Below are 14,779 nucleotides of genomic sequence, written 5' to 3' on the forward strand. Positions count from 1 at the left end.
CAGAAGACACTAGTCCACTGTTTTGCACCTCAACAGGTTAGATTTCTATCACCACTGAAATCTCAGTGAAATTCCAAAATTTCTCTAACCACTGTTTTGTTTCCCTCCTTGTGCCTTGATTAATTGAGATCAATTTTCTCTAAACTTTCAATTTATGTTTCTTCTTTGATTACCCCTAGTTTATTTCTGCCCTTGTAATGAATTTTCTCCGCAATCCAAATTTCTCTGACTACAATTGTAACACATTAAGTTATATGCCCTGATTGATTTTCTTTAATATTTGAATTATATTGGTTGTTTCATAATTTTCTCTGGCCCATAAAATTATTTCTCCTTATGTGTAATTTTCTCTGGCCCATAACTTATGTGCCTTGACTGATTGAGATCAATTTTCTCTGAAATTTCAATTTATGTTGCTTCTTTGATTAACACTATTTATTTCTGCCCTTGTAATGAATTTTCTCTGGAATCCAAATTTCTCTAACACAATTATAGTAACATTAACTTATATGCCCTGATTGATTTTCTTTGATATCTAAATTATGTTGCTTGTTTCATAATTTTCTCTGACTCATAAAATTATCTCATTGTTTGTAATTTTCTCTGGTCTATATAATTTTCTCTGAAGTTTGTTTCCTATTAGTGTGATTTAGATGAATTTTTATTTGTCTTATTTGAATTTTTTCTCTCAGTGAATTTTGTAGCATTTCTCTAATAAAAGAGCCTCCTGTTACAGATAGATAACAAGGAGCTAGTTAAAAACTCATCAAAGGAGTTTTGTCTTGGTAAAAAGAAAAAGAAAGAATAAAAAAAGGCAATTGTCAAATTCAAGCAGGCATTAGAAGATTTATCTGAAGAATGATGGAATGAAGAAGCAGATGGCAACATAAAAGAACAAGAAGCCAGCAATGGAGAAGAAGATCAAACAAGCAGTGTAGAAGCGGAAGCCAGGGAAGAAAGTGAAGAAAAAGAAGTAGAAGACAAAGAAGAAAATGAATAGAAAGAAGAAGACAATGAAGAAGAAGATGAAGGCACTCAATCTAAAGAGTAAGAAGAAAACAATGAGGAAAGTAATAAAGAAGAACATAACGAGCTGATGGACCAACATCATAATAGCATTTGTGGCTCAACAATGCATCAGCCTCAAGAATCTGAGGAATCAAAGGATGCTCAAAATACTAATCTACATCAAAGACTACAGGCACTTTCTAAATCCAAAAATAGAAGAAGAGAGAAATTTGAATGAATTACTTGTAGAAAAGGACATTACAATAAGAACCTTGACATCATATAACTCAGAACTTCAAGAAATAGACAGCACAAACCAAATAAAACTAAGGATGTTGGAGGTTCAAAAACAGGATGATACAAAAACAATTCAACAGTTGAGGTATTCAATTTCAAAGCTTGAAACTAAAAATGCTAGATTACATGAACAAATTCAAGAATTATCCGTCCAACTAGAAACACAACCTTATCGAACACCAACACAAGTTCAACCACAAGGTTAGTGAAAATCTTGAGCAACAAAAAGTTATGTCCTTGTGTCAACATAACTCAGAGAAATTTCTATTTATTACAATTTTCTTTATCTATAGCGATCCCGATATTCCCTGTTGTTATTGAACCGTAATCTGGACTCGGTTCCGTAGATTTGTTGTTGTTGTCTCATTCTCTTTTCTGTCCCTTACTCTTTATCTTAGAGTTTTGGGTTGTGTTGGACTTGTTGGGTGATGGTGGTTGTGTTTTAAAACCTAGAATCTTTGCCCAGTTTTTGACCTCTCCGCTCGAGCGGGGGTTTCGGCGCTCGAGCGGGCAAATCACCTTCCCAGTATTTCCTCTGTAGTGTTGGATGCTCGAGCGTGAGGTTTGACGCTCGAGCGGGAGTTTGTGTGAGACGCTCGAGCAGGGGGCCTGTTCTGCAAAACTTCTGGATGGTTGTATCCGCCGCTCGAGCGGGGAGTTGGACGCTCGAGCGGAAGTCTGTGAGTGAGGCTCGAGCAGGGGTTTCCACGCTCGAGCGGGGCGACCTGTATAACACACCGAGATTCAGCTTTTTGAATCACTTTTTGATTTCCTTTCTCTCTCTTACTTTTCCGAAAAAGCCATTGGAGAGCACCTCACTCTAAAACCTAACTTCTCTCTTAGGATTGATCTAGCTAGAGTGTTTTCCTCACCTTGGGTCTTTGTAAGAAGTGTGTTGATCGTCGAGGGCTTCGTTATGATCCAAGAAATTTGGGATTTGGAGCAATTTGATTTCGGGTCATCTTCTACATTTGAGTTCTCCATTTGAGGTAGGGATTTCCTTGTTCTTTTTCAATACTTTGTCTATAGATAGACATGTGGTAGTTTTGTATTGCATGAAAACCATACCTATGTTGGGTTTGTTTGAAAATCATGAGGGAACCTAGAGTTGGTTGATTAAAAATGGATTTATCGTCTTTGGGTGTTCATTGGACTATTTGTGGCGTGAAATAGCATGTTGTTGTTGAAATATAGAAAAGCCCTAATTTATATGTGTCATGATGAATTAAAGGAGGCAGAAAAACCCTAAATTAATGTTTATGATTTAATTTGCATAATTAGTTTGGAAGGTTATGGAAGGAATGGAATTGATTTTGGGAAAATGAGAAAAGTGTTTTTGGAATAAGTGGTGGAACATATTGATTTGAAAAAATTATGAAAGTTGATTCTGAAAGTGAAGAATGAAACTTTAACTCTATGTGAGTCATACAAAATAAATATGGAAATTGGATTGTTGTATCATGCGTGTCGAGTGTACACATTTGGGGGAATAAATTGTAACTACCATGCTTGGGTTGTTAATGGGTTTGTGATCTCATGATAATTGAGTCTGTTAATAGATGTACAATATATTTGCATCTAGGGGTTTTGTCCTTGGTCATCGGTGGAGGATGACATGGTTGTGTTGAATTGTCGTGTATGCATTATACCATTGTTAATGGAACATCGTATGTGATGAATTATTGAGATACATTATATATGTATGCTTGCTTGGGAAGAGGTAGTTATGTGTTCATATACTTTAACACATTGTTTGTATTCGGATGGTTTATGTATATGTATTATACATGTTGGTTGTGCCTTGTTGCATTTGGTTGGTGGTGTTATACCCTGCGCTAATAATCAGAGGTACTGTGACCTTCCAGCTAGCGCCTAGAGAACTGTCTGCGCTAATAATCGAAGGTGCCATACCCCTCTAGCTAGCGCCTGGTAAACTAGCTTGTTGTTGTAAAAGGTGTATTGTTGGCTTACTACGCACATAGCTAGTAGAGCGAAGTTGGTTGTAGTTATTTTCGTATATTGTTGGCTTACTACACACATAGCTAGTAGAGCAAAGTGGGATTGTTGTTGTTTCGTTGTAACTGAAAATATTATGGATTTTGATTGGTTACAGTTCGGAGGACCGAGTTACTCCATTGTTTGATTGTATACATGTTGGCGGGTTGTAAATTTATATTTTTACAAAGATATGCATGTATAGTTATGATAGTAATGGAAACGAACCAAAATGTCTTTTTGTCTTTTGGAAAGAGTGGAGGAGAACGTATGTTTTAAAGATAAACATGTTTGAAAAGGTACATCTGAGTATGTATAGGAAATGGAAGAGAGTATCGGGCTTAGTGTGATTACTTCCTAAGTATTTGTTAATGTTATGACAGATTGGGAACGGGGGTTAATGAAAGGAGAAAGGAAAGACAAACCACTTGTAGCGTTGAATGAAACGGTTGTTTTCGAGAAAAGTTCATACATATATATTTTGTATAAACTGTCACATTACTATTCTAGTATGAGAATGAGTGTTCATGATCATAACTATCTGTAAGTTGTTATTGTTGAGGATCATGTTGAGTTCCCTACTGGACTATATGTTCATCCCACGTTGTTGAATCTTTTTCAGGTATTAAGCAGGTTGAGCTGCAAGTTTGGGATCTACTTGTTTACTGGCCACGGGGCCTCAGTTATGTTGGCGGAATGCCATTGTTGCAAAAGGGTTACACCCTTCTTCTTGTACTTTAAGTGATGTAAGCCCAAGGGCAATTTATTAAGTATGTTCATGTCATATTTACTTTGCATACGAATGAGAGTATCGTTAATCACTTCTACGGATTGAATATATGAGTTCATTTCCGCATGTTATCCTTGTAATTGAATTAAGCTAATGAATTTGGTAATGACTTCGAGTAATAAAAAGTGGGGCGTTACATTATCAATGGTAATTTTCTCTAGAAGTTAAATTTCTCTAACCACATTAGTTTCTACTGCTTATTTCTACTGATTTCTACTGCATATTTGATTTTCTCTGTCTATTTGTTTATTTGATTTTTGGGGCTTATTTGATTTTCACTGTGTATAGTTGAAATAAAAGTGGAACAACAACCAACAACCCAGCAAGAACAAGTGGCACATAAAGAACAACCAAAACAAAAAACAAAAGTGTATGGTAACTGGAAAATATTGAATCAAATAAATTTACAAATTGAAATATGATCTGTTACTTCAGAGAAATTTAACTTTTACTGATATTTTCACTGTCTACAGTGAAAAAAGATCCTACATCAATGATAAAGAATTTAAAGGCAAAAGAAAGGAAAGAAAAACAGCAAGATCTAGAATTTCAATATCCCAAAGTTGTGAAGGTGACTAGAGGTTCAAAGCAAGCTGCAAAGAAAACAGAACAAACCACCAAAGACAAAGAAGTACTTGATGCCGATGAACACGTCTTGCCTCAACCAACAAGCATCAGAAAATCTTAGGTTTTTCCACAAACTCTACTGGTTTCAAAATTGATAAAAGAACATGTAAAAGACATCTTGCAGCACATATCAAATGTGTCTGGACTTGAGTAAGTACAACAAATAAAGTAGAAGATAACAAACAACAATTTACTAACTTATATTGTATTAACAACTATTAAATCCTTTCTTTGTCATCTTGTAGGACTTTAATTTGGACAAGTGAGTTGAATCTCATTATCTTTGAAGTTATTGGAAACCTAATAAAGGAAAAAGAAATTGTCAACAATGTAAGTTTTTCATCAAAATTTCTCTACAATGTTCCATCAGCCTTTATAAACTAATGTTACAATTATAAATGATATTTTTCAAGTCATTGATGGCTATGGAGAGATCCTATTTGTTGAACAAAGGAGAAAAGGACAACAACTAACTTTATTTTTTTTCACATGCATGAGCTTAGTATGTTACTACTATTTTATTTGATTTTCTCTGGAATTTACTTACTACTTTCTTTTGTTAAGATATTTCTTGAAGCCAGTTGTTTCACTAGTCTAATTTTCTCTAACTAGTCGTGTGTATTTGAAATTTCTCTGTGTGTATATTTCTTAAATTCCTGCAATTTTAACTTTCTCATAACCATTTTCTGATTTTCTCTGACCGCAAAACTTCATTAAGATGACGGAAAATCAAACTTTCCGAGTCTCATTATTTGACAAGCATCTTGAAATAGCATAGAGGAACTACAGGTTCTTCCATTTCCCAATAAATACCGGGGGCAATGAGAAGTCAACAGATGGAAATCACTGGACCTTGTTAGTCTTGGACATACAAGACAATTTATGGAGGTTTTATAATTCACTAAGGCCAAGGAGAGATGATGCACAAGACAAATATATCAAAGATGCAGAACAATTGGTAACAAGTGCAAATTTCTCTGATCCATGATAATGTTTATGTGATGATAATTTTCATAGAATCCCATTGATTTGTGTGTAAGTTTCTCTATTATTTAAAAATTATTTTTTTGCAGCAAGATAATGTGGAGAATTTTTTGAAAGCTTGCCTTGAAAAAGAGGCACAATCACAACCCTCTTTCAAATTGATAGACTTACAAAACACAAATTACAACTTTGAATATGTCAACAATGCTCTACAACAAGACAATGATTCGTAAGTTTCATACAACATCTATAAATGAGATAATCTAATTTGAATGTTTCTTAAAACTAACTATATCTATAATTTGTATGCAGTGTGGATTGTGGCCTCTTTGTATGCTACATAATGAGACAATATAATAACCATGAACCTATCAGCTCGAAATTGTCCACACAAGACGTAAGGTTGATGAGGGCAGAAATCATAGAGAGATTTGGGATCGAAGTTGGCCGGTCATGGATAGAACCAATTCAAATACCACCAGAAAAAGAACCAAAAATATAATAGTGAAAGCACACTAGTGAAAGAAAGACAATGCACACAATGTAATTAGGAATAACCCTTTAATTTGTTTTTTAATACATTGAAAGAATGATGATGTTTGACATATATGTATATATCTTTTTTTGACTAATGTAAATTTTATAGCTATCAATGGTTAAATATATATATTTTTTTATAATGCATGCTAAGTTATGATTGTCAACACAATCCAGATAGAGAAAATTGTCTGCAGAAATTTCTCTAGTATGATGTTACTAGAAATTCACAGAGAAATTTAACTCGTATCGTGCCAAGGGGGTGCCTATATGATCATGCAATCTGTAATGCACTGTATTGGTACAAAACAATCATCAAATTCAAAAAACACAATGCACACAATAATTTTTTCTGCTATTGGCAAATTTCTCTAGATGAATTTGAAACTTCAAATCACAATGCACAGACAATTTTCTCTGCTAGTGGCAAATTTCTCTGAATGAATTTGACTGGTATTATAAACACACTGTCTATAGTATGTATCAACAAACACAACGCACACTGTAATTTTCTCTGCTATTGGTAAATTTCTCTGGATGAATTTGACCTCACAAAATATAATGCACATTTCAAAAAAAACAATGCCCATAGTAAATTTCTCTACTTTTGGCAAATTTCTCTAGATGAATTTGACTGGTATTAGAAAGGCACTCCCAAAGTATGTTTCTAAAAACACAATACAAAAAGTAATTTTCACTGCTATTGAAATTTTCTCTAGATGAATATGATTGGTATTATTATATACACACTGTCCAAAAAATACATTTCACAAAACAAAATACACAAAGTAATCATCAAATGTATTATTCAATCAATAAAATGTATTATCCTTAACTATTTAACAAAGGTTCCTTGCATGTCCTCTTATTATGGCGACCAATATTCTCACATCGACTACACTTAAGCACCCTTTTAAACTCTCCAGTAGAATCAATTATGTTCTTCTTCGGCTTTCCAACTGGTCTCTTACTCAATGGAGGTAAAATCATAGTATCATCAATGCTACACACAGGTTTTTCAACAGTTGAAACTGGGCTAATCAAAAAAGAGTATGCTTGACGATACATATCAGCATGAAATTCAAATTCTTTCCACTCTTAAAAATTGCAACAACAACATGTTGACATGGATCCCCATTTATTTCCCATTTTCGACATGAACAAGTTCTCAACCCAAGATCAACCATAACCGAAGGAAAACAATGCACTTCAAAGACATTATCAGATGATAAACTCATATTCCATGTCCTTCTATCCATGAAAGCCTTCTCAAATACACTATCCATACGATGACACATAACTTTATTTCATTTACTAGAGAGCAGCCTCCTATCAAACTTTATATTCATGATTTGCAACCGTATCATGTCCACCAAATTTGTTATTGGCAAGTGCCGAGCTTCTTGTATCCATGAATTGAGTGACTCAGCAATATTTGAATACATTTCACCATAACGTTTCCCCTCAAAATATGCACAACTCCAATTTTCATATGGTAATCTTCTCGAGAAAACACTCACAATGTCTCCTACCTCACTTTTTAATTCATTTAACTTGAAATGGAATGATGCCTTTGCTAGCGCATATGCACATTCTAAAAACTTGGACACAATCGTCTCCCAAACCAAATTTGTGTTTCCACTTGACAACCTATCCCTCAAATTTCTCTTTAGATGTTCAAGACAAAATCCATGAAAGCAATTAGGAAAAAACCTAGCAATTCCTTCCACAATACCACAATGTCGATCTAATATGAAACTTATCACCCTCTCCGATCCCAATACTTCACATAAATGTTCAAGAAACCAACACCAATTGTCTTTAATCTCAGCATCAACAACAGCAATAGCTATAGGAAAAAAAAAACCTACAAAACAAATAGGAACAAGTATATTAGATATACATATGTAGAGAAAATTAGAACAATAAACAACCAGAGAAATTTAACACTGCCAACATCCAAAGAAACTTCACACAGTGGCCAAATCCAGAGAAAATTCACACAATGGCAACCTCTAGAGAAAATTCACTTAGTGACCGACTCTAGAGAAAATTTATACATTGGCAACATCTAGAGAAAATTCACTTAGTAACCAACTACAGAAAAAATTTACACAATAATAATATCCAGAGAAAATTCACTTAGTGACCAACTATAGATAAAATTCACACAATGACAATATCCAGAGAAAATTCATACACTAACCAAAATCTAGAAAAATTCACACAGTGGCCACAACCAGAGAAAATTCACACAGTGGCTAAGACCAGAGAAAATTCAAAGTATCATAGAAAAATCACATTCACTCAATTCCTACATGTATAGAAAATTTACATACTTAGATAAAATTAGATATATTTACAATTACCTTCATTTCCATCTTTTCCCATCGCAGCAAGCATAACTCCTTTGTATCGTCCTTTCAAAAATGTTCCATCAAGAAATAACAATGACCGACAATATTTGAAACCAGCAATGCATGCATGAAAAGCCACAAACACTCTTTGAAACGCTTGTTATCTTCAAAATTTAACTCAAAATGACTACCTGGGTTGTTCTTCAATGCCTTATCAAAATACCACCGTAATTGATCGAATGACAAACAAGAATCCTCATATGTACTACATTTTTCTTTTTCAACCCCCAACCAACCACAGTTATAACTGATTGAGACCCCATACTTGTCTTTCATTTCTTTGACAACATCCACTGGACGAGTTAAATGTTTTGCACTTACCTCTTCAAGTATCAGCCCAGAAACTAAGCTGGAAGTCATCCTAGCATGTTTACTAGTACAAACCGCCACACCACACGTATGTTCATTATTCAAAGTTCTTATGTAAAAGAACCCACTTGTTTTTTCAACTGAAGTATGTACACGCCACATACATCTCCTTGATTCCTTATATGCGCATTCTGCCGTAACCCTCAGCTTGTCATTTTTAACACATGTAAACTGAAAACTAACCTCAATAGCATACTTGCATAAAACAGTACGGAACTCAACCACGTCACCCTCAAACTTTTGTCCAACACTCGTAATATTATTTCGTCAACTAGCTGACAATAACATCTTTTCTTAGTGAGAACAAAACTTAGAGAATGAATTCTTTTCAATATCCACCAGCCTATCACATTCACCATGCACAACATCTACCCAATTAGACCTCACTTCATCCTCTTGATCAAAAGTATTACACCTAATAACTGAAACATCAACTATATCAACACCATGTGCACAAACAACCCTCAACACATTCAGAAAATCAATATTATTTCGAACCATATAATTCAGATGACCCACAATAGAATATGAAATACACATCGTCTCAGGTTTCAAATTCTTCCATGTTTTACACAAAATGCCAACCAATTCTTCAAAATTCAATTCGCATGAAAACATTAATGACAATAGTATCATTCCCATATTTGCATAGCAACAACGCTGCACTATCCATCGAAACTGAAAGAAAAAATAAGAAAAATAATTTGTTCAATATAAAAACACTTCACAAGAACAACGTAAAAGTCTAGAGAAATTTCTAATAATTATAATTTTCTCTGGATTATAATAACAAGCTTATAATTTTTTCTGGACTCAAATAAAAATCTAAAGACATTTACAAACTCACCTTCAAGATAACAAAAACAAAATCACAGAAAACTTAATGAATCCAGAGAGAATCATAGAGAAATTTACTACTAACAATTAAACACAATCATAGACAAAAATCACACAGAAGATCTGTTATGAAATTATAAGCTTCTCTAGGATTTTCACTGAACTATAAGCTTACAGTTTTCTCTGATGATTTTGCAATATTGCACTCATATAAAAATCCAGAGAAATTTACAAACTTATATACACCTTCAAGATAACAAAAAACACTGCACTATCCATTTAAACTGAAAGAAAAAACACAAAAAATAACTTTTGCTCAGAGAAACAAAAACTTATGTTCACTTTGAACTACAAACTTATAATTTTCTCTGAACTACAAATTTATAATTTTCTCTGAACTACAAACTGAAAGTGAATAACAAACTTATAATTTTCTCTGAACTACAAACTGAAAGTGAATAACAAATTTATAATTTTCTCTAAACTACAAATAAAAGTCCAGAGAAATTTAAGAATTATATTCACTTTCAAGATCATAAAAACAAAAATACATTAACATCAAATTGACAAAAATGCTAACTATTCCACACAAACGCAGAGAAACTCATAGAAAAGATCAGTTATGCTCACAAAACATTCAATTGAGAAAAATAAGAAATAAAAAATAACAAACTTATAATAACATGTCCACAACAAATTACAATTTTCTCTGTGATTTTCACTAGACTACAAACTTACAATTTTCTCTGTGATTTTCACTGAACTACAAACTTACAATTTTCTCTGAGATTCTATCCGCATTAGAAATTTCTAATAATATGTCTATATGAACTTATAATTTTCTCTGTGATTTTCGTTGGTTATAATAACAAACTTACGATTTTCTCTGGAGTATACCAACAAGAGTGCAGAGAATGAAATTTCTTTGGTTTAAAAAAATTTCTCTAGTTTGAAAAAATAGAGAACAAAACTTATCATTGATCAGAATGTGATGAAAAACAGAGTACGAAAAATGAACTCTAAACATCAAAATCAACTACACTGTCAACTCTCTTTGAAATCTATCAAAAAACAGAGAATAAAAAATGAACTCCAAAAATCAAAATCAACTTTATCAAGCTGGCCATCAATAACAAAGAATGAAAAATCAATTCCAAAAATCATAAATAATTTCATTGAGCTAGCCTCTCTTTTAAATTGATCAAAATTGAAAACAAAAACCTAATGCAAAAAAACACTCGAAAAACTAATATCAAATCGAAATCCTTACATAAAATTCAAAACAAAAATCAAAATCCATGTGGAATCTCCATAGAAAATATACCTGATTCAACTCCACTGAAAAACCTACACGATCAACACACTGTAACACCTATACGATCGTAGTAATCTCTATCGTCAAGTCCACTGCAACACTTGCAAAATCCCTAAAAAATCTCCACCGCGAAGTCAGTTTCCAAAATCTCCACCGTGAAGTCAGCAATAAAATATTCAGTTTGCCAAAATCCAAACAAACTTATGTTATAAAGAAGGGTAAATTATGTATTTTATAACCTAAAATAAGGTTGAGAGACCTTAGCCATCAAAACATATCATTGTGGACCTCTCCTCCTATCAAAAGTTGGGGAGGGATCTTAGACCAATTTTCTCTATATTAATTTATACTACCTACAGGTAGAAAAATTGTATTCATATATAAACTTTGTACTACAAAAAATTTGATAAGAATAATATGGCAATATTATTATTATAAATAAATTTATCATTAATTATGTTTTGTTTTGAAATGAAAAATTACAATACGTCATATCATTATTTAGAAAAATGATTTATATAATATTACTCATAAAGGTAATATCCAGCTTCTTATTGCATAGTAAAATGGAAAAAATATATCTTGTACGCTCAAAAAGTAATGCATATAGGATGTAGTTTATATAAAAAGTATAACTTTTATTATAATGAAGATAAATTTGGGTGATACACTAATAAATCCCAAATTAACAACTTATACACTGTTTAGTCCTAAAAATTTTCTTATAGACTGAAAGGTCCCATTATAGGAAAATTGACCATAGAGGGCATATACATCAAACATCATCATCATCAAAACAACATCAAACATCACAACATCATTATCAAAACAACATCAAACATCATCATCAAAACAACATCAAACATCACAACATCATCATCAAACAACATCAAACATCACAACATCATCATCATCAAACGTCATCACATCATCAACAACACAACATCAAACATCACAACAACATCATCAAAACAACATCAAACGTTATCATCATCAAAACAGAACAGGAAGAGAAAAAACCCTAACCCACTTCTCATACAATGTAGATAAAAATCGATAGACATAACAAATTAAAACATTATCAACATCAACAAACATCAACTACATCATCAAACATCACCAACATCATAAAAACATCATCAACATCAACAAACATCAACTACATTGAACATCATCGACATCAACAAACATCAACTACATTCAACATCCCCAACATTGAACATCATCGACATCAACTGAGAGCCTCCACACCAACATCAACTGAGAGCCTCCAACATTGAACATCATCAACCTCATCAACAATAGGGTTCAATCTCGGCCGAGATTACCGGTCTAGACCGGCTCAACTACCTCCGGCTCGATTCAAATCGCTTCAATGGTACGGTTCCGTCTCTGAACCAAACCTCTCTCACGATCTTCAACGTGTCGAATAACAACCTCACCTGAGCGATACCGGTTACGCCAACTCTGTCACGATTCAACATTTCTTGGTTCTTTTGGAACCCTAACCTCTGCGGCGAGATCATTGACAGAGGATGCAGTTCCGCTCCACCGTTCTTCAATTCCTCCTCGATTAGACCCTTTCGTAGACGATCGACGCTAGGGAGGGTGAGGAGGAGGACCATGGCCTCTGCTCCGGCGGCGTACCCGAGAACTACCCATTCCAAAGCCATTTCTCTTGTTTGTGATGAGATTTGAAACCATAGATCTGTTTTTCAAGTTTCTGGTAGAAACAAAGATATTATAGGGGGGTCCTGATGTTTGATGATTTGTTGATGATGTAGTTAATGGGTCTTAACATTCAAATGGGTATATATGTTGCTGATGTTCGATCCTTGTTTGATGACTAATGTTAGTCCTGATGATGATTATTAAATAAACAACATCATCAAAATAAAATGGGACTAAATGGTGAATAAGAAAACTTTTAGGACTAAATTGTTGAACTTTTCAGAAAATAGGATTTATGGGTAAATTTTCCTAATTTTTATTCATTACAAAAAAAAATATAATATTTTACTTATTATAAAAATATGACTTTACCATTTACAACTTTATGGATGTACACTATAACTTCAATATTCATATAAATGAACACTATAACTTTGCCATAATTTGACTACAAAATTTCGAAATCCTAATTTTTTTTTATATTTTTTATAATGTACATATTCTTAAAAATGTATATCACTTTGCTTGGTTTTGTTTTTTAGAAAATACTTTTCAAAAAATTTTAATTTTTTTATTTTCCTTATTTTTTTGTGTTCAATAAATTTTTTTTAATATTGTAAGCATTTTTTTTAAAAAATTTTTAGACACGGCAAACATAAATACACTTAAAAAGTATATTATTTGTGAAAAAAATCTTTAAAAAATTCACTAAATACGAAAAAAAAAAAAAGAAAATTCAATAAAATTTTCATATTTTGCGTATTTATTAATTTTTTAAAATATTTTTTCACAAATATTTTACTATTTAGATACATCTAAGTAAGGTGTATCTAAAAAAAAATTAAAAAAAAATTGCTTAAAATTTTAAAAATATTCACTAAAAATAAAAAAACACGAAAAATAAAAAACTCAATTTCTAGAAAACTGAAACCAAACATACTATGTAGTATTTTCTTAGTAAAATTTATCATAGTAATAATTTGTTATTGAGCGGTGTTAATACAAAGGCTTACCATCCAAGAAGTCGTAAAGTTAAATTTTAAGAAATCCAAACATTCCAAACCTTGGGGTTATTGAAGGTTTGATCACTTGTTAATTTTAGAACCCTAACCTTAGTTAAGATCATAAGTTAGTTTGGACATCCGGTTACAAAAAAAAAATAAAATAAATGTAATAACTAGGAGTGTGTGCGGATTCAATTTGGTACAATTTGAGGGTAAAATTATAAACCAAATTGTAAATGGCGGTTTCACAAATAACCAAATTGAGGTTTGGGAAGTTCTAATTTGCTAGTTGATTGAAAAATAATCTTAAACAATTATCAAGTATTTTCATAATATATAATACTAATTTATATAATATTTTTCATATATATAATACTAACTAATTGTATAGAGTTATATTTTTCATATATATAATGCCTACTAATTTGCAGCAAATTCTCATCTTAAATCTCTCTCACATTGATTTTTATTTTAATATTTTAATAAAGTAATATATATATATATATATATATATATAGATTAACTATAGCGAAGTGAAATAATTTTGAAAATTGCAAATCAAACCAATCCATAATTAACTAGTAGATCAGTGGAGTTTAAATAATTTTAGCAGATTGAACAATATTTTACATAGATATTAGAGTGTAATCCAATGATTTAGTACTTACACCTATTGAGTGAAAGATCAGCAACGGTGAACCCTTAAATTGTAATCTAAACTATAATCGCATATTAGGGCATCTTTAACGGTTCACCAAATATTTCATCAAATCTGAATAAAAAAAACATGAATTCCTCTTTTTAATATCAGCCACTCAAACGGTAAATTTGTAGTTATCATCAAAACACAGGTCGACCGAGGGATGACCAAACGGACGTTTGGCTGGTCAACCGGCAACTGTAATCCAGCTTAGCAAGTGCATTGCTT

Source organism: Camellia sinensis, chromosome 1 (genome assembly GCF_055761805.1).
Source record: "Camellia sinensis isolate YWXY chromosome 1, ASM5576180v1, whole genome shotgun sequence".
In the NCBI taxonomy this organism is placed as follows: Eukaryota; Viridiplantae; Streptophyta; class Magnoliopsida; order Ericales; family Theaceae; genus Camellia; species Camellia sinensis.